At 37.2% G+C, this 25,042-nt stretch overlaps 3 pseudogenes across 3 annotated transcripts; 1 reads left to right on the top strand and 2 right to left on the bottom strand.

Annotated features, from left to right (window-relative positions):
• Positions 1 to 4,978: 4,978 nt before the first annotated feature.
• LOC103337258 (flavonoid 3'-monooxygenase CYP75B137-like) lies at positions 4,979 to 8,920 on the bottom strand (annotated as a pseudogene). Its single transcript, XR_016121932.1, has 2 exons — positions 7,894 to 8,920; positions 4,979 to 5,758 (listed from the first exon to the last, which is right to left on the bottom strand). The product of XR_016121932.1 is annotated as a flavonoid 3'-monooxygenase CYP75B137-like (transcript).
• Positions 8,921 to 9,970: 1,050 nt separating this feature from the next.
• On the bottom strand, positions 9,971 to 12,206 carry LOC148915686 (flavonoid 3'-monooxygenase CYP75B137-like; annotated as a pseudogene). Its single transcript, XR_016128471.1, has 2 exons — positions 11,186 to 12,206; positions 9,971 to 10,724 (listed from the first exon to the last, which is right to left on the bottom strand). The product of XR_016128471.1 is annotated as a flavonoid 3'-monooxygenase CYP75B137-like (transcript).
• Positions 12,207 to 20,450: 8,244 nt separating this feature from the next.
• LOC103337255 (flavonoid 3'-monooxygenase CYP75B137-like) lies at positions 20,451 to 24,635 on the top strand (annotated as a pseudogene). Its single transcript, XR_016122159.1, has 2 exons — positions 20,451 to 21,457; positions 23,917 to 24,635. The product of XR_016122159.1 is annotated as a flavonoid 3'-monooxygenase CYP75B137-like (transcript).
• The last annotated feature ends 407 nt before the right edge of the window (positions 24,636 to 25,042 follow it).

The following is a 25,042-nucleotide window of genomic DNA, read 5'->3' as shown; positions in this document are numbered from 1 at the left end:
GTATTTGTGCCTTTGCTGTGTTCGGCTATGTACTCTACTGTGTTCATGCATTTGTCGTATTTGTGCCTCTGCTGTGTTCCGTTGTATACTCTGTCGTGATCTATTGAGTTTTTGCTGCAATCAGGGGTGATAACTCCATTGTCGGTGTTGTTGCTGCTGCTTTTGCAAATTTGTGTATTGGCTCTAATACTTGGATAATTGACATTGGTGCTTCTGATCATATGACTTATGATGCTAATTTTTTTGATGAGTTGTCTAGCAACACCCGTGACCCATACATAACTAGTGTTAATGGCTTGCCCTATCCAATTACTGGTAAGGGCACAATCTCTCTCACTCCTACTTTGTCATTGTCTCGTGTGTTACTAGTTCCCAATATCCATTGTAACTTATTATCTGTTGGTCGATTACTCGATACACTTAATGCTTTTGCTACTTTCTATCTTACGCATTACTCTTTTCAAGATCTCAAGACTCACGAGATGATTGGGCATGGTGAAAGGATAGGGGTTATATTATTTGACATTGCCTTCTGCACCAGTTCGTGATTGTGTCGTTAATCACTGTTCCAAAGTTGCAGTGTCAAAGACAAACAACAAATTTGGTTATGGTATTGTCGCTTGGGACACCCATCATTTGACTACCTTAAGCGTCTGTTTCCATCTTCATTCCACTCTTGTGATGAGTCCAGTTTTAATTGTGAGACATGTATTTTAGCCAAGAGTCATCATGACCGTGTTTCCTTTGGAGTGAGTAAAGTAGTAAAACCTTTTGATTTAGTGCATTCTGATGTGTGAGGTCTGGCTCACGTTACTTCGAATGGATTTCGTTGGTTCATCACATTTATTGACGATTGTACCCAACTCACTTGGGTTTTCTTACTAAAAAATAAACATGATGTTGCTTCTATCCTTCCAGAGTTATGTACTATGGTGTCTACTCAGTTTCATGCTCGGGTCAAAGTATTCCGGACTGATAATGGAGGTAAATATATGAATAACACTTTGGCATCTTTCTTCCGTGCTCAAGGTATTATTCACCAAATGACAACCCCATTTACTCCTCAGCCGTATGGTGTGTCTGAACGTAAGAATCGTCGATTACTTGAAGTTGCCCGCTCCCTTATGTTGGACATATACATTTCCCATCAGGGCATGCTTTTTTTATCTGCTGCCTATTTGATTAATCGTACTTCTATTCGAGTTCTTGATTTCAAGACTCCACATGATGTGTTTGGTGACCATGTTTCCTCTGTCTCAGTCTCCAAGTTGCCCTAAAGTTTTTGGGTGTGTTGCATATGTTCATGTCTATTCTTATCAACGGAGTAAACTTGATCATTGTGCTCTGCGATGTGTCTTTATTGGTTACTCTTCTACTCAGAAAGGTTATAAGTGATATTATCCACCTACCCAGAAAGTGCATGTTACTTTGGATGTGACTTTCCATGAAGAAGTGCCCTATTATGTCTCTCAATCATCTCCAATTCAGGGGGAAATGGGGAGTGAATTGGAGAGTCTTGGATTGGAGAATGATGTGTTTGAAGATACTGCTCTCGGGAAGGAAACAACCTGTCGCACTAAAGCAAGTGACTGGTCGCCCATATCTGAGGATGAAACTTGTGGTCCTTGCGAAGAAACGACTGACGCCTTTGGAACTCGATCGATCGCCCATATCTGGAGATGAAGAAGGTGCTCTCGGTGTCGAAAAGACCGGTCACACTGAAGCAAGTGACCAGTCCCTTGTATATGAAAATAATGATAGTGATTATTGTATGGATAAGTTCGATGCAATACCCCCTTCTGCTCTGCTAGTGCCCCAATCTACCCATGATAGTGAATCAAGTGAGGTAATTTCTAATGATTTATCTGTGTCAACTTATCAGTTACCCCCACGAACCACTCGTGGGTAACCTAAAGTATAATATTCTCCTGATAAACATGCTAAGTATAAATATCCTATTAGCCATTATGTGTCAACTTATCGTTTGTCTAAGTCATATGCATCATATTTGTGTCAATTATCTAGTATATGTGTGCCAACTAAGATGCATGATGCTTTATCTAACCCCAAATGGATGGATGTCATGAATGTTGAAATGGATGCCTTAAACAAGAATAAAACATGGGATTTAGTTCTTTTGCCACGAGGGAAGAAAACTGTTAGATGCAGATGGATGCTTACTTTGAAGTATAAAGCTGATGGTTCCATTGACCGTTACAAGGCTAGATTGGTAGTAAAAGGTTATACTCAGACCTATGGAGTGGATTATTTGGAGACCTTTACTCCAGTGGCAAAGCTCAATACTGTGCATGTACTATTGTCCCTGGCTCCTAACCGCGATTAGTCCCTATTACAATTCGACGTCAAAAATACGTTTCTACATGGTGATCTCAAGGAGGAGATTTACATGGATCTCCCTTATGGTATTCCTGTAACCTCTAAGTAGGGTGTTGTGTGTAAGCTGCGGAAGTCTTTATATGGATTGAAGCAGTCTTGAAGAGCGTGGTTTGGGAGATTTGTAGCATCTATGAAGAAATTTGGGTATGTCCAAAGTAACTCAGACTATACTTTGTTTCTACAACGTCATAAAGATAAATTGACAGCTTTAATTATTTATGCTGGTGATATGATTGTGACTAGAGATGATCAGGCAGAAATGCAAAATCTTCATAAGTATCTGGCTTCTGAGTTTGAGATGAAGTCATTGAGTGATTTGAAGTACTTTCTTGGGATTGAAGTTGCCAGATCTAGACATGGTATCTTTCTGTCTCAAAGAAAGTATATTTTAGATTTACTTTCAGAGACTGGAATGTTAGATTGTAAACCAATTGATACCCTAGTGAACGAATCATAAGTTGGGGTTGTATCTTGATCAAGTCCCTACAGATAAAGAGCGTTATCAACGACTTGTGGGGAGATTGATTTATTTATCTCATACACGTCTTGATATTGCATATGTAGTGAGTGTAGTGAGTCAGTTTATGCATTATCCTAGTGAAGATCATATGAGTGCTGTGATGCACATATTGAGGTATCTGAAAGTAACTCATGGAAATGGGTTAATATTTTGCAAGTGTGGTCATATAGATGTGGAAGGGTATACGGATGCTGATTGGGCTGGTTTAGTCACTGATAGACGTTCTACGTCTAGGTATTTCACATTTGTTGGTGGTAATCTTGTTACTTTGAGGAGTAAAATGTAAAAAGTGGTGTCTAGGTCGAGTGCCGAGGCCAAGTACCTTGGAATGGCTCAAGCTGTGTGCGAATTACTATGATTGAGAAGATTGTTGAGAGATCTTGGGTTTGGGCCCCAGAAACCCATGGATTTGTATTGTGATAATAAAGCTGCAAATGCAATTGCACATAACCTTGTGCAACATGATCATACAAAGCACGTGGAGGTTGATCGACATTTTGTTAAAGAGAAGTTGGATGCTAAAATTATTTCTTTTCTGTTTATGTCATCCGAATATCAACTGGCAGATATTCTTACGAAAGCTGTGTCCATTACGGTTTTTCTCAACTTGCTTGACAAGTTGGACATGCGTGACGTCTTTGCTCTAACTTGAGGAGTGTTAGCGAGATCCTAGCTTAATTAGGATATTTATTTCCTAGTTTATTAGGATTATATTTTTTTCCTTTTTGTACAGATATTGTGTAATTAAGTTTTTATTTTGTTTCCTAGTTTGACCCTACTAGGGTTACATCTTTGTACTATAAATAACTTCTTTTGGAGTATGAAATAAAACCTGAAAAATATTCTAACCATATTGTTTGACTAATTCCCTAGTCGTCTGGTCCGATAAGTAAGCATCTAATTTGTTTGTATCATATTTACCGGTCATATCTTTTACAAAAATAGTATCTAATTGGTGCTTTTGATTTTGTAGGGACCGGCCAATCGAGAACAAGGATATTGTTCTCTGGTACACATAGGGTTTCATCACATACCATGTCAAGAAGACTTCCCTATAATGCCAACGGTGTCATCTAGCTTTGACCTGCCTGTGAATTTCTTTGAGAGCAACCCCATACTTCGAACTCCACCTAATGTTGAGACAGATCTGCCTGTTTGCGTCGCTGCTGCTTCAGCTTAATTAAGCAATGCATATAAAGTGCCTCAAAAGATATTTCTGATCAGCTACTTGTAGAAAGTTACCTCAAAATGTGCCGATTTGAGGCTTGCATGAAATCAGCTTGATGTAACAACTAACAAGAAGTTGTACTGAAACCGATGTGGCCAAGAAATAAAAGATCGATTAGTGGAGTTAGTAGGAATCTACACTATGTACAGAGGCCATTATGTAAGAAACTAGATTTAGTGATGATGGAATCTCACTTGAAGATTCCAAGACTCTTATATTGATATTCAATATACCACTAGCTTTAGTGTTACGTTATTTAATCTTATTCTTGTCTCTATTCTAGTAATTTTTGAATGAGACAGTAACATCGTCATATAATCCATATTCTTGAATTTCTGCACCCAAAGTTCTATGTTTAACTAGATATCACCATGTTGAGATAAACTAAGTCTGCACTTGTGCTTTCCAAACCTAATTAAATTAGTTCTATAGTTTAAAGTATCAAAAGCGGTATCGAAATATGATCTTTAAAGTGGAACCAGTTCTGTCATGATCTTGTTTGTGCTTTAACCATGTTACAAAATTATTATTTACTATATAGGTAGTGTCCTCAATACAATAATACAATGTTCGTATTCAAGAATTTCAAATTGGAAGTAAATACTCGAGGAAGTGCTTTGAACCTTATTTTTTTTACTGTTAATATTTTTTTATGAACTAACCACCCACCGTCTATCTCTTGAGATTGATATGTTGCGGTTTGAAGAACCTTATGGTATTATTCAAGATGTTCTTTTTTGTTCATTAATTCTTTTTGAAGTTTAAACTATCTGTTAACAAAAAAGTAATTTAGAAAGTGCAACAACATTAATCACAAGGTATCACTCGTGACATGAGACAAACCACACCAAGTCCTTTATTTCCTCCATTTATTATAAGATAATAAGGATTATGGGGGAAACGATTGAACCAAGAGCATCAATGCATATGTGTGACATGCATGCTGCATCTTTCAAGAGGGAATGAAAATAAATCTAAGTATAGAGCTCCAATTTAGATTACCTGGGTGTTGGAATGACAACTAATGGAGTCATTTTCTTTGTCACAATCCCAAATTTGTCTTGAAGGTTAAGCTTTGCATCATTGGGCAACCTCCACTCAAATGAATGCAAAAATGAAGCCAACACATAGATCATCATCCTCTCTGCTAAGGGAATCCCAGGACACATTCTTCTCCCAGAACCAAATGGAAGATATTCCAACTTATTGCCATTGTAATGAATGTTGTTGCTGCGAGGATCATTGAGGAACCTCTTGGGCCTAAATTCCAAGGGATTGTCCCAAACATTAGGGTCTCTGTGAATGGCCCAAGCATTTAAAAAAACACTTGAATCTTTTTGGTATTTTGAAGCCTCCAATGGTGGTGGATTGACTTGGACAATGGGGAGCCAGAAGAGGGAAAGCAGGGTGCAATCTAGATGTCTCCTTAATCACAACATCTAAGTAACGTAATTTAGGCACATGGGACTCTTCAACCAAGTTGTCCGAACCCACAACTTCTTTCAGTTCTTGTTGAACTTTTTTCAGGTCATCCGGGTGTTGCATCAGCTCAGCCATTACCCATTTCCACCATTGTTGCTGTGGGTGTCAGTAGTACCACCAGCCACAATGTCCTGTTCAAAATTATCAAACTGTTAAAAAGTTCAGAAAAAAGATTTGTCGCATTTTAATTTACTCCTTACTACTACATCAAAATTTGCTCTTGAAAATAAATTATAGGAGGCACATAGAGGCATATCAGCAAAGTTTATTCACTACTACAAAATAGCAAAAAGACAACACCTAATACATACCGTTGTAGTTGTTTTTTCTACAACTGTTCTTTGTAAGCCGTTGTAAATCGCCAATAAAACCGTCATCTATGTAAAAAATGTTGTTTGATTTTTTCACGGTGTCAATTTATTAACGGTTTTGAACATAACCGTTGTGTAGTTGTTGAGAAAACAAAAACATGGAACTTAAAATTTTTCATGCGTCACACGGTCATGCCCACATCAACAACCCCAATCTGAGTTTTCTGCTTATGGGCTCGGCTCTCTCTTTTTCTGCAGGTAAGCCTCTTTCTTTCATTATGTTGGATTTGATGGCTGCCGAGAAATGAATCTGTGTTCCTCATTCGCTCCTTTGTTTTTTTCTTCCTCCGGTTCTTTCATGTGGTGTTCTATTTTTTTTTTTTTTTTTTTTGTTGGCTGTGGATGCTTTTTTTTTTAATCGAGTGCTGTGGATGACTTATCCACCCTATTAATACAATGGTTTCTCTTAAAAAAAAAAACAAAACTATGTTGGTCTTTCTAGGTTTTTGTTTTTGTTTTTGTTTTTATCTTTTAAATTCGTGGTGAATTAGTGTTTTCTTATTCGGGTTATTTGTCTCTGATAGATTGTTATTAGACTAGAGATGAATTCGCAAGGTGGGTACAGGTGAACTCGACATACTGGCTAAAATTGGTGGTGGAGATCATGAAAATGGCTAAAACTGGAAATGAGAGGCAGATTACAAGAAGGGGATAACATATTGTTTTGCAATTTGTAAGATTTAATATGCAGCTAATAAGATTTTCTGCTTAATATGATTGGATGTGCTTGTTTATTGAATTTAATTTTTGTTTTACGTATAAATGAAATTTATCTGTGTTGTAACTCTTCTGCTGTGCTCTGGTTTGCAGCAAACTCCAAGTACGTGTTTTCTCTTTTTCAATTTATCTTACTTAAATTAAGGGATGTGATTTTCTCACTCTCATTTTCTCCACTTACACTCCCTTTTGCTTTTTCACACTTTTAACCACCTTTGTTCTTTCTCTTTCCTATTCTACTCTTACCTACAATTCTCTTTAATAGACATGTACAATCACTTACTAATATTATGAAAGAATAAAAATATGAGACTATTATACATACCTTGCTCTCTGTATATCTAAGTTCCTAATGACAATTTGGTTAGTAGCATTCTTTGGTTCTTCTACCATATTTATATGTTAGCCCAAAAAATTTATTATTTATTAACTACAACAAAGATAATGCTTTGGAATTTTGTGGGTGACCTAATGCTATTTTCAACAATGGTTTTTTCATGGAAATGTTATCTAATGTGTCTTTCCACAACGGTTTGACATAAAAACCGTTATCTAGTTGTAATATCTACAATGGTTATATAGAAACTGTTGTTGAACTAGACAAATTACAACGGTGCTAAATAAAACTGTTGTGGAAAGTGACTAATTACAACAGTTTTATGTAACAACCATTGTGGAAGGTGACAAATTACAACGGTTTTAAGTAAAAACTATTTGTGGAAGTTAACCAATTACAACAGTTGTACATAAAAAGAAGCTTGGAAGGTGACTGATTACAACGGTTGTATATAAAAGCATTGTGGAAGGACACAAACTACAACAGTTATTAACCGTTGTGTATATAATATAGAATAGACGACATGACTAAAGTCGTATATAAAAACATTATGGAAGGATACAAACTACAACTGTTAATATATAATATAGAATAGACGACACGGCTAAAGTCAATGGTTTAAAAATCGAAACCACAACGGTTTTTAGCCATTGTCTATGACCTTTTTTGTAGTAGTGATTTATCATCACAAGGATGTTATATGATGAGTCTCTCACGCATGCATATGGGAATACTGACCGTATTCGGTATTGTCAAAATAAGGCAAAAGTCATGTGTCAATGGCCAAAATGCACTTGGTCGACTACCAACAAACTACAAACCAAAGATAAGAATACAGTACCATGAGTAGGGCCTTGATTTGTTACAAAGTAAGCGATTCTGCATCATCTCCATGCTCATTAAGCTCCAACAGGAACTGCAGAAAGCCCTTCCTTTCATGCTTTAGCGAGAGCCCCTCATCTTGCTCTGCTGCCTCACTCATCATGCTTTTCAATGGCAGAGTTGAGAATCTTTTCAGTCACAGATAGAAGCTGCTTCGCACGCCTCGCAATTCCTTGCACATCAAACCTGGCAAGCCAAGGAAAAAAATCGAAAATATTTCCCTTCCCAAGCAACTCCACCATTTCAGCCACCACATTTCTGAACTCTGCCCCAAGATCAGTCCCCTTCTCTGCTTCCAGAGTCCCACCCCACAACATTCTCATGATTGTGTTGATTGCTGTAAAAAATGCAACCTGCCCGAAATCAATTGGTCTACCACTTTTGCCATAAATATGACTAATTGACTTGAGAACTTCCTCTTTTCTCAGAGCATAACAAGCATCAAGGTTCCCTTTGCTCATCAGGTGGCTCACAAAGACCTTGCGCAACCTCCTCCAATCTGGACCGTAGGATCCGTACGCGATGTCAGTTCCTGCGTAGGAGGCAATCTGTGCAGCAATTGTAGGGTCATGATTTGGAAAGAGGGTGTTTCACAAGTGATGGCGAAGAGAGCACAAAGCATAATTTGCTACCAAGTTGGAGTTTGTAGATAGGACCATAAACACTTGCCAGGTTTGTGAATTCGTGGTGAAGGTTGGGGCCTAAAAAGGGAAGGCTACCAAGAAATGGCAGGCCACTAGGGCCTGGTGGCAATGGAGGTGTTGGGTTTTTAAAGCTTTTCCAGTTCCACATGAACCAGAACAGAGCAACCGCCATGGCTGAAATGGTGAGAAATATTGCTCTGGTCATCATGAGATGGCCATCTTTCTCAACATTACGAGCATCCCACCATGGTGACCACATTTTTTGTTAGCCTTAGGCCCTGAACCCTAATGAAGATGAAAGATATATAGGCTTATTATATATACAGAAAATACATATAGAAAAGCTTTTTCCTCCTACCAGATAAAAAAGCTTGTGGGATGTGTGGATAGCTTTTAAGAGCTAAATAATATAGTATGTGGCTTGCAATAAATATATATTATTAATTATATAGTGAAAGCTGATATGAATTAACATAGTGAAAGCTATGCAATAAATATTATTTATTAATTATATAGTATGCAAAGATTAAATATTAATATGTACATATATATACATTTAAAAAAAAAATACAGGTTTTCACATCCAACTCTTCTATCTTCCACCTCAAAAGTTCTTGTACCATCACCCAATCCTAATGAGTTTTTTCCAATAGTAGTTGCATTCCCAACGACAATTTGCAAATCCTCATAGTCCTCACAACTTTTTGTTTGAATATTCCCTTGGGTTGGGTGGGACTAAAAAAAAAAGAAAAAAAAAAAAAAAAGAAAGATCCAATTTGAATATTCCCTTGGTTGTTCTTTCTTTGATATCCTCTGCACATATTTCTACTTTTTTTTTATGCGATAAAAATGATCCAATTTTGACCTTGACTGTAGTCCTCTATCTAGGAAGTCTCTGCTTCTAAAAACACTATCCTACCCCACTTATTATTGCATTTGTGGATGAATATTGGTTTTGATGACTTGCGGGTGATGAAGCAAGGATAGTTGGATAAGAGACCAATTAGATGTTCCATGTCGTTAATACTTGGACTAACATTTGTGTAATTTTTTTTGACTTCTTTTGCCTTTGTTTTCTGATTTCATCTTTGAGCTCTGTGTGAGGTTTTTTTAAGTTCCTTATTTCATGCTTACTTCGAATTGTGCTTTATCATTTTCTTATGAAGTATAACCCACCGTCTAGCTAGAATTGGTTCGTCCCTTGAGATTGATATGTTGTGGTTTGAGGAAGCTTATGATATTATTCAAGATGTTCTTTTTGCTGAATGTAATTCTTTTTGAAGTTTAAACTATCTGAAAAAAAAAAAAAGCAACTAAAATAGTACAACAAAAAAAATCTCAAGGTTTCGTCCAAAAAAAATAAAATAAAATCACAAGTTAACACTGGTGAAATGAGATAAACCACATGTCATTTATTATAAGATGATAATGAGGGCAACAATTGAACCAAGAGCATCAATGCATAATATGTGGCATGCATCTTTCGAGAGGAAATGAACATAAATCTAAGCATAGAGCTCCAATTTAGATAGCCTGGGTGTTGGAATGACAATCAATGGAGTCATTTTCTTTGTCACAATCCCAAATTTGTCTTGAAGGTCAAGCTTTGCATCAGTGGGCAACCTCCACTCAAATGAATGCAAAAATGAAGCCAACACATAGATCATCATCTTCTCTGCTTCTCTGCTAAGGGAAGCCCAGCACACATTCTTCTTCCAGAACCAAATGGAAGATATTCCAACTTACTGCCCTTGTAATCAAAGTTGTTGCTAGGGGGGTCATTGAGGAACCTCTTGGGCCTAAATTCCAAGGGATTGTCCCAAACATTTGGGTCTCTGTGAATGGCCCAAACATTTAAAAAAACACTTGAACCTTTTGGTATTTTGAAGCCTCCAATGGTGGTGGATTGACTTGGACAACGGGGAACCAGAAGAGGCAGAGCAGGGTGCAATCTAGATGTCTCCTTAATCACAGCCTCTAAATAATGTAATTTGGGTAAATGAGACTCTTCAACCAAGTTTTTCAACCCCACAACTTCTTTCAGTTCTTGTTGAACTTTTTTCAGGTCATCTGGGTGTTGCATCAGCTCAGCCATTACCCATTCCACCATTATTGCTGTGGTGTCAGTTCCACCAACCACAATGTCCTGTTCAAAATTATCAAACTGTTAAGAGTTTAGGAAAAAAAAAAGATGGGTTATATTTCAAATTACTTCTTAGTATCCCTTGTGTTAGAATTTGTAAATTTTGCTCTTGAAAATAAACTAAGAATATACACACATAGGTATATCAGCAAAAGTTTATGTAGTGTCAAAAGAAAGATGTTATACAGTGAGTCTCGCACGCATGCCTAAGTGGAGGAATTGTAACTGACGTATCTTCTTAAATGTTGTCAAAATTAATGCTAAAGTCATGTATCCAGAGCCATGAATCACTTACGGGTACGAATAGAAAATTCTAACCCTTGATGAATTGTGGGCCAGAACTAAAGCATTTTCTTAAGTGGTGTCAAAAGTAAAGCTAAAGTCATGTATCAAGAGCCAGAATCACCTACTAATCGTGTGTGGTCAACTGACTACACCCCAAATCAAAGATAAGAATACTGTACCAATAGCAAGGCCTTAAGTTGTTGCAAAGTAATCGATTTTGCACCATCTTCATGATCATTAAGCTCCAACAAGAACTGCAAAAAGTCCTTCCTTTCATGTTTTAGATCTAGGCCCTCATCTTTCTCTACTGCCTCACTCTTCTGCATCAAAAATCTTCTCAGTCATAGATTGAAGCTGCTTCATACGCCTCGCAATTCCTTGCACATCAAACCTTGCAAGCGAAGGAAAAAAGTCAGAAACATTTGGCCTACCAAGCAACTCTATAATTTCAGCCACCACATTTCTGAACTCTGCCCCAAGATCAGCCCCGTTCTCTGCTTCTAGAGTCCCGCCCCACAGCATTCTTATGACTGTGTTGATTGATGTCAAAAATGCAAACTGGCCCAAATCAATTGGGCTGCCAACTTTGCCATAAATATGACCAATTGACTTGAGCACCTCCTCTTTTCTCAGAGCATAGGAAGCATCAAGGTTGGCTTTGCTCAGCATGTGGCTCACAAACACCATGCGCAGCCTCCTCCAATCTGGACCGTAGGGTCCAAACGCGATGTCGTTGCATCCATAGGAGACAATCTGTGCAGCAATTGTGGGGTCACGATTAGCAAAGACGGTGTCTTGGTCACGAAGCACTTGTTTGAGAATCGATGGCGAAGAGAGAACAAAGCATAATTTGCTACCGAATTGGAGTTTGTAAATAGGGCCATAAATGGTTGCCAAGTTGGTGAATTCATGGTGAAGGTTAGGGCCTATAAAGGGAAGGCTACCAAGAAATGGCAGGCCACGAGGACCTGGTGGCAATGGAGGCATTGGGTTTTTTGAGCTTTTCCGATTCCACAGGAACCAGAAAAGAGCAACCACCATAGCTGAAAGGGTGAGAAACATTGCTCTGATCATGTGATGACCATCTCTCTCAATATTTGCTAGCATCTCCATGTTAACCAGTCAGTCACCGTAGGGTTATATATAGAAAATACATACAGAGCAAAAATCAAGTAACAACAGTTTAGTCAGAAAATACCGTTCAGTCGGATCAATTGTAGCACTGAAAGAACAGTACAAATTATAAAGACAAAAATTCGAACTCACAATACATACGAAAAATAGTATATATATATATCACATATAATTATATCACTTATTTATTGGTTATAATCATAATTTCCTCGAAAGGATGATAAATGCATTCTCGAGCAAGAAAAATTACAAAGATAGACAAAGAGAGCTGATTTGAAGAATATCTTTAAAGCTTTTCTCCCCATTAAACTCAATAGAAAGAAAAAAAATCAAAATTTCACAAACTAAAAAAAACCTTAGGGCCCTTCATTCATTCATATCATACATGAAAAAATATTTTATGTAAAAATATTGACTATGAAAAATGGTTTTTCAGAATAATCATTTCTCAAGATAATTTTTGTGCTTTTATTCCCTACACATCAAATAAGAAAACTTGATTTTATGGGATTTTAGTATGAACTATATATTGACTTAATAAGCCATCATTTTTAGCCTAAATTGTATTTTGCACTAAAACCTATTTTTTATATTTTGATTTGATGAGAATTTGATTTTCTAGTATTTTTATTTGAATCCAAATAGGAGGACTTTTATTTACATCAGTAAACTTAAGTAAATGAAGTAATATAAAAATAAATGAAAGTAAAAGGACAAAGAGAGATTTACTTAACTCAAATGGAAATAAGGAATCAGACACTCTAGAGTGCAAAGACCACTAATAGTTAAGAATTGCACTCAAGACCTCTTTACGCTTTAATAAGTTCGCCACTACACACATATGATATATATCAAAACGTAAATTATTCTGAAATAATATACATATGTAAATATATAATAAGATATTACTTTTAAAATATAAAAAAACTTGAGTGGGAGTCTGGGACCACACTGGTCTTAGTGTGGCTCCGGCCCTGTGAAAGCATCATGTCTACATTGCACGTTTAAAGCAAGAAATACATGGTTGAAATAAATGAGCGGTGGTGTTTCTCTAGCATAGGGCTGAGCTATTCACGGGCATGAGATGGCCTGTACCCTACCATCTGCTCTAGCATGTGTGTGCAGCAGTAACTTTTGTTTGATTTGTCTTTATAGCTTTAAATGCTATCTTGACTATAGTGTGTAAGGCATTCCATTCCAGCCGAAGTTTTATTTCTTGAAAAATACTTGTTTCTTTCTTTGCTTCTTGGTCCATCCATTTTCTTTGAGAGTGAAAGTGAGAAAGGTGTGACATAGTTTGTAAACATATCAACCACAATTATTTGGTATTAGTTAGTGACTGATTACCATATTGGTAATCAGAGCTAGAATGCATTATTTTGTGGTAAATTAATTTCTAGTAGTAACAATTGTCTGCAGTGACTAACCTGGGTTAATTGAGAGGTGTTTCACAAGTCTGATCACGTAATGGGTTAATTGCAATGCCACTAGTGTTTGTGTTTGCACTTGATATAACATTCATTCGTATTTCATTTATGCCCAATTCTAGGACTGAAAGTATCATATCTACCCCTTATATTAATATTGGTGAATACTAAGAACGAAAATAATTTGAATAAGAAAAATTGGGAAGTCTGCGTTACTCTTATACACAACAACTTCTATCAAATTTTTATTTTTCTATATTTCCATATTTTCTCCACTTATTTTTCTTACAATATCCACACACACTTTTAGGGACACAGGAACCCTAATAGCATCGAGCTCCAATTTAGATAACATGGGTGTTGGAATGGCAACTAATCTAAGAGTAGAGCTTCAATTTAGACAACTCCAAACATCTCTGAAATATCAAGCTTTGCTCCATGGTGCAATCTCCACTCAAACGAATGCAAGAATGAAGCCAGCGCATAGCGTCCTCTCTGCCAAGGGCAGTCCTGCACATATTCTTCTACCATGGGTTTCGTGCGGAGTTGCAAGCAATCGATTTTTGTTGTATGAATAATTGGCACAAATTAATGTGCTAATCATCCAATTAAAAATACATGCAAGTGTACGAATCTATTGGAGTATATATTTGTAAATACGGGATCGTTCCCATGAGGAATTGGAGGCTTATACAAAGGTATAGTTTGAGTACGTAAAGAACACTTATTTAACAGAACACAAAAGTAAAATACAAATCCGATACTAGAAATGAGTAAAGAAAAGTAAAAGAAAAAAAACAAAACAAGAAACCAAAGGTATACACAATCAGCATTTTGTATCACCACTTTATCATTGCTTTATCACCATTTTATCGCTTCTTTATCACCCCATTACTGTAGCTGCGATAAATCGCTTGGACAGAGAGGAAATTATCTAGATAACAAACTAAACGATTGATCGCTTGTGGGAAGTGATCAATCGCTTTTAAGTTAGAGATGAATTTATGAACTTCCTATGTTTTCCAGCCACTGTCCCTTTTTTACTTGTAACTTTCAAACCGTTAATCCAATTTTTACATTCTTTGTATGGTTGGAATCAGCATGGAAAAATGAAGAACTTCAGGTGAGCCAAATATCAAAAACAGATACAAAAGTTAGCAGAATTTGGTGGAAAGGATACTCAAGACTTCAAACAACACAGATACAAAACAAAAGAGAAAGAGGAGGGGGTGGGGTTTTAATTCAAGTGACATAATTCTAATGCTTAAATGTAACCAAACTCTAATTTTAACAAGATCAACAAATGTGATTAACAAAGTGTAATATAATATGGTGACAAACACTAGGGTTTTCGGAATCCACCCTAATCCTACTCATGTTTATGTATACTCAAGTTATGAATTTTAGATACATTGATGAAGATGTTTGCAATTAAGACCGGGTTTAGTGGTTTAGGACACATTGATTCTCTCTAAGATAAGTAAAGTGTGTGTTTAGTGCTACAATACTTATGTTTTCTACACAATCAATCTATGCTTGTTTAGTACTTCGATTTAATCATGTAAAGAAACCCATTAAGTTTGAAGAGAATATGAACATCACAAGAACCTTAATAGTATGGTTTTTACATTAAGCATTCGAGAAACCAATTCACATGAATGATTCTTACTTCATCCATTAGTTGCTTAGGAAAACATGAAGATACCTATAATCCCAACAATCTAAAAAGCATACTTTCAAGGGTGATCAATCAAAGGAAACATACATCAAGAATAAATTAATTTAGTGAAGAGGAATTCATCAACAACATCTAGAAATCCATAAACTCATGCATCAAAACAATAGAGTATTTTTGTTGAGGGCTTCAACCTAAGCCTTAGCTATGGGGTTTAGTTCATCATGTTCATAGTAAATACAACTTGAAATAAAACTAGAAAGAAGTTACAGATTTTGTGAAGATGAAGGCACAAGATCTTCAATGGTGGAAGAGTTCTTCTCCTCCTTCATAGCCTCCTTGCTTGGCTGCCGCCCTTTGCTCTCCTCTCTCTCCCTTGTTTCAGAAAATGCAAAGTGTAGAAAATGTTGGATGTCTCAGCTGATCCCCTTCCTTACTTGGCTGCCGCCCTTTGCTCTCCTCTCTCCTCCCTTGTTTCAGAAAATGCAAAGTGTAGAAAATGTTGGATGTCTCAGCCAATCCCCTTCCTTACTTGGCTGCCTATTTCCTTGCTAACTCACATATCAATATTAAACTCCACCTTTGCTAAAGTTCTTTGGCCCTTCTCTCCACTTTCATCATTTTCTTTGACTTTTAACAACTTAAAAGGGATCCAATAACCATCAGCTGAAATCCTAGCTTATTTAAGCAAAATATTGTTACCAAGTGGTGTGGTAACAATTAGAAAATGGAGGGTAACATCCAATTGAAGTAAAACTTGATAACAGTATAAGGAAGAAGAATTGAGACTGAAGGAAGAAGATGAGTATTGAAGAAGAACTCAGGGAAGAAGAGAGAATTTGCTTTCTTTGATTTTCAATCGTATTCACAATTACAGAGAGATGTTGTTTTTATATCAGATGTTTAGCCAATAACTAATGCTTAACAGACTAACTAATTACACTGTAAAGATATCAGATAGTTGTTCTTCAAGAGGAATATAATGGACAAAGAAGATCATTCCTTTGCACCCTTTCGCGCATGAAATGGAAATTAACGTCGAGGTGCTTGATGCGTGAGTGATATATAGGATTAGAACTAAGAGCCAAAGCAGAAAAATTATCACATGAAATTGTAGGAGGCCTGTAAGCATACTTTCAAATCCAACAAGACCTCGAATCCAAGCTAAAGCAAACAGATTGACACAATGCCCCGATTCTCGCTTTCAATAACTTAGACATGATCCTGCTTTTAGATCGCCAAGAAATAGGATTATTTCAAGAAATATCACAAACTGTGGTAGACTGCGTATTCAAGTCTCCAATCAGCTTATCATCAGTCTGCAGATGCCAAGGGCCTGTAGGAAGTGAATGCCACACTGTATGGTACCTTGAATATACCTCAATTTACGCTTTGACCAAATCAAAATGTGCTTCAGAGGTGTAGTCACATATCGACAAATAGTATTGACTAATATGACAAGTCGTGCCTTGTGAATGCCAACATCGTAAGGCACCTACAAGACTCGATACAAAGTTGACCAGCTTAATGGCTGCCTCTCGTCTTAATACCTGATTATGTGGCTTGCAAGGAGTTGGACAAGCTTTACAATTGGTTATCCTCGCTTTACTTGGTCTGATGAACAAAGATACCTCCTGTGGAATTATAAGACACCAAGACCTAAAAATAAGCAAGTCCATTGCCCATGTCTTTCATGTCAAATACAGCTTCTAAATCATCAATAATCGCTTTGAAACCAACCGAGGACTTGAACCACCAAAATAATATCATCTACATGAGTAAAATCACAATATCGAACCTTCATGCTTGACAAACAGGCTTGGGTCAGAACGGAGGACTTAAAGCCTAAGGCTGGAAGATAACCTGTAAACTTGGCATTCCAAGCCCTTGGTCCTGTTTAAGGCCATAGAAGGACTTGGCCAACCTACACACAAATTCTGGATGTTGGGAATCTTCAAAACTCGAGGCTGCCGATGTAAACTTCCTTTCCCTGCATCACCATGTAAAAATGCGTTCTTAACATCTAACTGGCGCAAGCTCCACTTATTCATGGCTGCCAAACTAAGTATCGCCTCACAGTTGTATGTCTGACAATCGGCTGAAAGTTTCACTAAAATCCAGACTGTTGTTGGCTAACTTGTGCCACTAAACGAGCTTTATACCTTGCAATTGAACCATCGACATTGTGCTTGATTTTGTAGATCCATTTACTTCCAACTATATTTTTCCGGGAAGGACATGGCACTAGAGACCAAGTTCCCTGCATTTTTAATGCTTCAAGTTCTTCATGCATTGCTTTAACCTAGCAGAGATTGAGCAATATGCGATAAGAAGAAGGTTCATCATCTGCAGCAAATAACAGAATGGTAGTATGGTAACATTGATAATCTGAAAAGGTTTCAGTTTGCTAATTCCATTCTTAGCTCAAGTTTGCATAGGATGTGTATTACTAGATGGAATGGAAAGTGGATATATCAGATGTAAGATGAATTAACATCAGATGCAGAAATGGCAGGCACAAGGACTTGTAATTGATGAGCATTTAAAACAAATGTTATAGAATCTGAAGGAGATTATAATAGATAATGCCTTTTGTATAACTGAGGATGAAGCCTTTATATACAAAGCTTTAAGTTTAATTGATCAAGTCCAATCATCAAACAATGATCAAAGGAAGTTCTTTGAAGTATAAGTTGACTTTGAACTCAACCCAACATCCACCAAGTATAAAAATCCAGAAAAGCTAGGTGCTTGCCCACCAACCATGATGGCATATCAAAGAAAAATCTCAAAGATCTCCCATGATTGACCTCCCTTCAATTCTCACCTGCAATCCATATTTTCATTTTCTGGTCTGAACTTTCTGCCTTCCTTTTAAATCTCAAAGGATCGAATAATTGCGAATGTGGAGAGCCAAGAAAATGAAACCAAGCGAAAACTTGAATAATTAAACATTAAAAAAAAAAAACCTAAAAACCCATTAGATGAGGAAGATAACTACGGTTTTGTGCGAAGGGCTTGGGTTTTTACAACCCAAATTTGTCTTCCCTGACATTTTCACAAATTTTACTAAAAGATTTTTGGGGGAGTATTTGGAGGAGAGGAAATGAGAGATGAGTTAAAGATTTTTTCACAACATCTCCTTTTCCTTAGAGAAAGATAATGGAGGAGGGAAAAACAGCCCCTCCTTTCCCGGTGAGTTGCATGCATTCATCCCAAGTAAACATAATTGCGTTTTGGGAAGTTGTGACGACTTTGTTGGAAGAAGCTCAAGGGACTCGTGTCAGAAAAGAAATGCAAAATTAAGGGGTTCTGCTGATGATAATTGTCTATTAAAAAAATGAACGCATGATAAAATCACAAACACGTAGACGAGAGGAAAGAAAGAAGAAAAAGAAGAAAGAAGAATAGAGAAAAAAGAAGAAAAAGAAAAGAGAAAAGAGAAGAAAAAGAAATCAGAAATATAATGGCGTCTTCCTCCCCAGGTTCTCTAGATCTCAACCTAGCTCCGCCAACACAGACAAGGGGGCAATGAGTTGTACCTATCTAGATGCCCTACTTTGCTTCCTCATGAGGTCTAGTGAGAGTTAACGAATCGTTACTCTTTGACAACGAAGTTGCCATTAGAGTTGCGTAGGAGTTTGGTGACTCCTACTTGATGTGTGTGCGGGAACAAGGGATGACAATGGTTAGTGAGCTGATGCCATGGCACCGAGCGTGCAAAGTGTGGCATCTATTGCAAGTGGGGCATCACCCATTGCAAATCTCATGAAGTGCAAGTATCGAGAGCTTAGCTGGCGCACATCGGAATTTGGTTGATGAGTGTCAGCATGAGATCAAAAGATCTAAAAGGATAGGCAAAGATGGCAGAGGAGAACCGATGCCAACTTCGGAGATTGCAGGAAGAGAATGAAGCTATCAAAGATGGTAAATTTTTATTCTAAAGACATGCAAAAGCAATTGGAAGCCTTGGAGAACCCAGGAAAGCGCAAGCGAGATTACGAGAAGAGTTCAAGAGAGAAAGGTGTGATCTTTGGAGGCTCAAGTGATGAGCGCCAAGAAGCGATGTGTGAAAACCCATGAGAGGATATTGGAAGGCCAAACTAAAGTCTCCTGCTGTGGAAAAATGAAGCTTGATTTCTTTGATTTAGAAGTGAAAGGTGTGGTTGATTGTTGTTGTTGTTGTTGTAATTTTTTTGGAAGTTTCACTAAAACACCCAAAATGGAGGTTGAAATTATAAAAAAACCCAACACCCAAAACACTTTATAAACACACCAAAAACTCATCATTACACACACTCAAAACCCATTTATAAACACACCCAAAAAGTTGGCTTTGGGGTTGATTTTGGGTGTGTTTCTATGTTTAAATAGTGCTTGAGTTTTTTTATAAATACATGTCTAGAATTGGGTTTATTTATAAATTTTTTTAAAAGTCTTTCGACCTCAAAATATATTGAAATATATATATATATAAAATAATACTACTTGTTAACATTTTCGGTGAAGTATAACCAATCGGTCATCAAATTCAACTTAAGTGTTTTAAATAAAAAACAATGACATTGTCTCATCTTTTATCCCATCAAACTAGGTCTATGCATCATCATTTCATCAAATTAATTTAATTAAAATTAAATAGGCCACATCGATGCTAACGTGCATGCAGCAAACAATCAAACGGATATTGTAGCAATGTGGATCTTTTCTTTGAATAAGTCATTGCACCACTCCAGTGATGATCATATTGTTCATGTGGAGCCTGATCAAGATCAATTCAAGAGTGAAGAGCAATTCACCTCACACTGATATCCAATTTTTCTTGAGAGTTATTGCATAGGCGACGCGGTCAGACTTAATCCACCGAAAACCTTCTCCCTAGCTAATAAGGGATCCTCCCAGGCCAGCAATGACTTAATTAATTAACAAGATGGGATGGGATGTTCAAAGAAACAGAAAAAACAAAACAAAACAAAACAAAACAAATAAAACAAGATGGGATGATTATTAAAGTCAAGATATATAAAAAAAAATCATGGATAATGTGGAGGAAACCCCGCCTATCAAAATGAGGGGCTACAGATATATATAAAATAGGAAAAATGATGCCACGACAAATATATAAAATAATTGAGCAACTATTAATGGAAAAGTTCATCACTATCTTGCCATTGAGTGTACTCTGGATATTCACTAGCAAAAAATTATTACTAAATAAAGAGGTAGTTGATTGCATTGCAATTTGCAACCGTGCTTTAGGTTCAACTTGCATGCAAAAATATGAGGTCTAAATTAAAACCACCGCATTGGTAGCCCCCACTGAGTTAATCGTACGCTGGATATTCACTAGCAACACACTGAGTCCTTCCCCTTCTCCCTTTATTTCTTCACACAAAACTCAAATCCCAATTTGAAGCTTACCATGAATTGGTTCAAAACTAGTACCAGAAATGATGAGAGTTGGATTCTTCTCTACACTCTCTCAGCCATTTTCGCAAGCATCTGGTGTGCATTGCTGTGCATGAAAAGGTCCCGCAACAAACTCCCACCTTTGCCCCCAGGCCCATTGGGCATGCCCTTACTCGGTAACCTTCTCTCTCTCGACCCAGAACTCCACTCCTACTTTGCCGGCCTGGCCCACACCTTTGGCCCAATCTTCAAGCTCCGCCTCGGCGCCATGACCTGCGTCGTCATCAACTCCCCTTCCTCCGCCCGCGAGATCCTCAAAGACCGTGACGTTACCTTCGCAAACCGTGACGTGCCCGTAGCTGCCCGGATCGCCTTCTACGGAGGGGCCGACATCTTGTGGACACCGCACGGGCCGGAGTGGCGGATGCTGAGAAAGGTCTCCATCCTGAAGATGCTCGGCGGCGCCGCGCTGGACTCGTTCCAATCGATCCGCCAAAACCAGGTCCGAAAGACGGTCGGGTACTTGTACGGTCGGGCCGGGTCGCCCGTAAACGTGGGTGAGCAGATCTTCCTGACGTTTCCCGGGTTTGGGTCGGTTCGATTTGCAGGGTATAAAGAAGCAGATGGAGGGGCTGGTCCGGAGGTTTGATGGGATATTGGAGCAGATGATTGATGGACGGCTGAAGATGGAGGAGGAAGGCGCGAAAGAGAGTCAAGATTTTTTGACTTATTTGTTGAAATTGAAAGAGAAGGGAGGAGATTCCGAGACGCCTCTGACCATGACTCACATCAAAGCTCTGCTCATGGTACGTGAACTACTATTCTTCAAAACTTGATTTCCATACAAAAGCCGAATGCCCACATGATTCAATTCAAACCTTTGGACCCAAATTAATGAACTCACTAATCTAGCTAATGAACCCCATTAATCTAGATACATTGAGAACTCTAAGTATTCCAAATACATTAAATTTATTAAAAGCCAAACTATTCCAAATTCATGGATCTTATTAAAAGCCAAAATAATGAGATAAGTGCTTTCTATCCCAATGCTTAACTTTAATGTTTCCTTATTTGCATCACTTAGCCTACTCATAATGATTAGCTTCATATTGAATTTGATATGACTTAATGACCAAATAGACCTAAACAAGCTATTTCATAATGGATAACAACATATAAGTGATAGCATATAAGTGTCCCGTTCTCCTGGACTCTTGTAGTTCAAGGAGTTTGTGGTCGTCCACCATTAGATCTAATATAAGAGTGGAGAAAAAATTTATTTTAAAATCCATATATAGTTTTTTTTTTACTCTATTAATTAAAAAACACATTTTCTGGAAAAAAAAAAAAAAGGGAAAAAATGAAAAAGAAAGAAACAAACAAAACACGTTCTGGAGCCGCTGTAGAGTTCGACCCCTATATATCACCTTCTGATTCTTCTGACAGTGGGGCATCGGTTTCTTCTGCTCTGTTTTTTTTTTTTTTTTGTTTTTTTGTTTTTTGGGTTAGCTTTTTCAGCACTTTGATTCAACACATCATTGATTTATCAACCAACCAATATCAATTTCTCAACCAAAAAAAAAAAAAAATTCGTTTTTATATGAAAATTGCTCTCTTATTAATCAGAAAACAGAAGAAAAAGCAATGGGTGAAACCCAAAAAAGTAAAAGAGCCCAGAATTTTATAAACGAAAACTGAAGTTTTCCCAATATCCTGTTTCTTTGAGAGTCCATAAGAGATTAAAAAACTAATTAGCAAAAATAGAGCAAAATACTCAGCACCGCTAGAGTCAGAAGAGCTAAAGAGTAGCAAAAATAGAGCAAAATATCTTGTTTCTAAAACCGTAATGTTCGGTCAGTTTTTAGCTATTGTGGTTCCAATGCGGTATAATGTCGGTTGATTTTTTCGGTTTTTCGGTTTTTTGTTCTAAAATGCTACCCCTACACCAGACCCAACCCCTTACCGTGCACTGCCTCCCTTTATTGCCTCCCTCTCTCTCTCTCTCTCTCTCTCTCTCAAACTGAAAGGTCTCTTGAACCCATGGAAGCACATGCAACATATCTTAAGCATTGAAATTCAATTACCATCAACACCCATCTCTCACATCTACAAATTTGATGACAATCTGAAAATTAGTAGTCAACAAATGAGTGAGACCTTCAAAAGAGAGAAATATAACTAGGTCTTGGGGTAGCCATCGAAAGGATGAGAATGAAGGATTCACATATGGTTAAGTTGTTGAACTGCGTGAGAATAGGGAGAGAGATAGGGAGGGGGCGTAGATTGGGTCGAGGTGGGCGGTTCCATCTTTTTCGTGATCTTTTATTTTTTAAATTTTATTTCAAAGGGTTATAGTTATTTATGTCCAACTGTAAAATAAAGTTTTAATTGTTTTAAAAAATGACACATGGCAAATTTTAAATAGGATTATCACCAGCTGACGTGGTGATACAGTACTATTCTATAATTTCTCATGTGGTAGGAGATATAAGGATTGATACATAAAATAACTTTTTATTTGATTGATAATCATATAATGCAGAAGATATTTTGGTCATTTGCATCAAGCTCAAACTTCCTTTTTGCATGCGTGCTCCTCCAGAACCACACACTATAATAAGAGGTAAAAAATGATTGGCAGCAATACTTGGCCAAACTTGTGATTGTTAGTTTTCCCAATTTCTCATCCATATTAACTTAACTTTTTGAGAAAAATATTAGGTTGTTATTTTTTATTTTTTTTGCTTTGATTTGTAGATTAGTTTTAGGAGGTGTATTCAATTGGGATATGAAAAGATTATTTTTGGATAATTATTAGTTTTTCCTTTGAAGTATCAAAAAAATAAAATATAATTTTTAAGGATTTTAGTCGGAATATTTTAAAAGTGACTTGGTGTAGTGAGCAACTTTTATAACAAATCCAAGCTTCCTTTCAGCGCCACAACAAAGGAGGAAGGTATAGTTTAAAAACACAATAATGGTATCATGAGTAATTGAGTGTCCATAACAAATTTTAGGATACTAGAATTAGGATGTGTCCATAACAAATTTAGGGTACGAGAATCTTACGGTACCAAATTTTAAACAAATTATTGTGATCATTAAGTTCAATTCACAATCTCCTGAAATCCTTGGGTACCAAATAGTCTAGCAAAATAACGTGCCTTGTGGAGCGTAAGCATAAATATCTTTCTCTTGTTTCATGTGAATTGTAAGCAAACTATCACATTAACATGATGTTTAACAATATGATTGAGGGCAGGATATGATGCTTGGTGGGACTGACACGTCCTCCAACACAGCTGAGTTTGCATTTGCTGAAACCATGAACAATCCAGCGGTGATGGGAAAAGCCAAGCAAGAATTGGACGATGTAGTTGGCAAAGGCAACATTGTACAAGAAACTCATATTTCCAAATTACCATACTTACAAGCTGTGATGAAAGAAACTCTGCGCCTGCACCCAGTCGGGCCAAGTTACTTTTAGCCCCTCACGCCCAAGTGAAACATGCACAGTGGGAGGCTACACCATTCCAAAGGGTTCTCGGGTTCTTGTTAATGCATGGGCTATTCATAGGGACCCTTCTAACTGGGAAAACCCATTGGATTTTGATCCAGACAGGTTCTTGCATGGAAAATGGGACTATAGTGGACGTGACTTCAACTATTTACCATTCGGGTCAGGCAGAAGAATATGTGTTGGGATAGGAATGGCTGAGAAGATGGTGGTATATACACTTGCTACACTCTTGCATTCCTTTGACTGGAAATTGCCACAGGGGGAGGAGTTGGATCTTTCAGAGAAGTTTGGGATTGTGATGAAGAAGAAGATACCTCTGGTTCTCATCCCAACTCCAAGGCTATTGGATCCAACACTCTATGAGTAGCCTACAATATTTCAAGATGTTAATGCTTTTGATGATTGAAGTTGTACTTGAACTACGGTTTATATCAAGCTAACAATTTGAACTTGATCAATAATTAAGATTAGCAACTTGACCATCAAAGAGCATCTCCAAGGGAGATGTCAAATACCAGACATTAAATTTAAATTTGATGGCTAATGTGACAATTTGACATTTACACAGTTTTACACTCCACCCGATATGTCAAATAAATAATTATTGTAACAGTCAAATCATTTAAGAAAAAGAAGAAAAAAAATAAAAAAGGAAAATAAAAAATGAAAGTAACAAACAGCTGTCTTTAAAAAATAATAAAATATTCATTTGACATCTTACTTTTGGAATGTTAAAAGTAACGGCTAAACCTCCAAAGCCTTTATTTCACATCACTTTGACAATTCGGTTGGAGTGATGTGAGATGTAATTTCTAGCCGTTAAATGTTTATATGGCACTTTTGATATATTAGTTGGAGATGCTCTAAC

The sequence above is a fragment of the Prunus mume genome, linkage group LG7 (genome assembly GCF_029339155.1).
Source record: "Prunus mume cultivar Tortuosa linkage group LG7, ASM2933915v1, whole genome shotgun sequence".
NCBI classification, from domain to species: Eukaryota; Viridiplantae; Streptophyta; class Magnoliopsida; order Rosales; family Rosaceae; genus Prunus; species Prunus mume.
The sequence above is the reverse complement of the archived record's forward strand: the minus strand, read 5'-3'. Positions and strand labels throughout refer to the sequence as shown.